The 1,923-nt window shown below is 42.9% G+C and overlaps 1 pseudogene; it reads left to right on the plus strand.

Annotated features, from left to right (window-relative positions):
- The first annotated feature begins 1,546 nt into the window (after positions 1-1,546).
- On the plus strand, positions 1,547-1,646 carry LOC123934311 (annotated as a pseudogene).
- Positions 1,647-1,923: the final 277 nt, after the last annotated feature.

Genomic DNA, 1,923 nt, shown 5'->3' on the forward strand with positions numbered 1-1,923 from the left:
CTTATCTTCTCATGTTGTTTCCCTCCAGATTTTCTCCCTATTGTACTAATTACAAAACAGTTCAAAAAGAGAAGTTTCTCTGCTGGGCTGAGTTTCATTATTGCTTACTTTGTCTCAGCCTTGTCCACCTGCGGCGTTAGCATTTCTGTAATCACACTGGATGGTGCGGCTTCTATTATCATAACTCTTCTCCTTCTCCTTTCTTTTGTTTTCCTTTGTTTCAAGTAGGCGCCATGCCTAATGCGGAGCCCAGTGTAGGGCTTGAACTCATGACCCTGCGAGCAAGACCTGAGCTGAGATCAAGAGTTGGTTGCTTGACCAACTGAGCCCCCCTGGAGCCCCCTCTGTCATCATTATTCTTAATAATTGAGTCCTGGCTGTGTGCTAAGAACTTTACAGCCATTTTTAAGAGCCTCCTTTAATGTTCATAGTCATTCTTCAGGTACTTGTATTACCTTCTTTTATGGACGAGCAAACCAGGGCTCAGAGCAGAGACTCATTACCCCGTTTTCACATCCCAAGAACATGGGATTTGAGAAGTTGTTCCAAAGCCACTGGTTGTGCAACTTGGGACAAGTCGCTTACTTTTTCTGATTTTTTTTTAAAGATTTTATTTATTTACTCGACAGATGGAGATCACAAGTAGGCAGAGAGGCAGGCAGAAAGAGAGGGGGAAGCAGGCTCCCTGCTGAGCAGAGAGCCCGATGCGGGACTCGATCCCAGGATGCTGGGATCATGACCCGAGCTGAAGGCAGAGGCTTTAACCCACTGAGCCATCCAGGCTCCCCACTTTTTCTGATTCTTAGTAATTCCTACCTTCCTCCTGAGACTGTTCAGGACTAAAAAAGTGTAATGTATCTGAGGGAGGTTGATAAACTGTAGCTTTTGTTATAATTACGAACAATAGTTTACAACCCTTCCTCAACAGTCTTATTGTTGGCTTTAGATCCTCTTTAATTAATGATTTACTCTGGTTGTTAGAGTGACATGGCCATGAACACCTCATGTATCTTGAGTTTTTATTCTTTATAAATCCCTTGGGGGGAAGGGATACACTGTGTCATTTCAAGATGGTTCCCGAGATGGATCACCAAGAGGCAGTGCTGATGTGGCTCCCAGCGCTGTGTGCGGGGACTGGTTCTACCGCAGTGTTCTCATACCGACTGATTTCTGAAATTCCTCAGAGGGCGCGGGTGTAGGATGCTACAACATCATTTGAGTGGGCATTTCTCAGATTGCAAGCCGAGCGGAACATTTCCCCACATGCTTGTTTACGAATATCCTCTCTGTTTTCATGAATAGTCTCCTTCCGTTCTTTGCCAGTTCACCTATTAGGGATTTAAGTTTTCGGTGTCAGTGTACAGAAGCTCTTTACATAACGGAGACATGAACCCTGTTTTCTGTTTGCTGCGAATGTGTTCTCCCGATGATACTTTCCTTTCGATTTCAGCTGTAGCTTTGCCAAATGGTTATTTATTTCTACAGTGAGCAGACTGTCCGTCCTTTATAATTTCTTCCAACTTAACTTACAGAATTATTATCCCTTGTGCTTCCTTTCGCAGCACATTTGCTAACATGGGAACAGTACAGAGATTAGCCTGGACCCCGTGTTAGGATGACACATTTGTAAGGTGTTCACTATTTTTTATGGTGAAGAAGAAATCGTTACTGAGAAACCTTAGAACTTATCTTCCGTCTAAAGACCCGAAGTAGTACAGTAAAACCAGTTCCTTTTTAGAGGTGAGGGTTTTATTTAAGTTTTTCCTATTCATATTCACTTAGGAAAGGGGACTGTAATTTTCTTTTTGTGTGTTTTACCTTTATCGGGCTTTAGGAAGAAGATCATGCTTGCCTAATGGACATGAAGGTACTCTTATCTCGTTTTGCACTCTGGATGTTTTGTACGACATCCAAATGATCTGT

Source organism: Meles meles, chromosome 21 (genome assembly GCF_922984935.1).
Source record: "Meles meles chromosome 21, mMelMel3.1 paternal haplotype, whole genome shotgun sequence".
NCBI classification, from domain to species: domain Eukaryota; kingdom Metazoa; phylum Chordata; class Mammalia; order Carnivora; family Mustelidae; genus Meles; species Meles meles.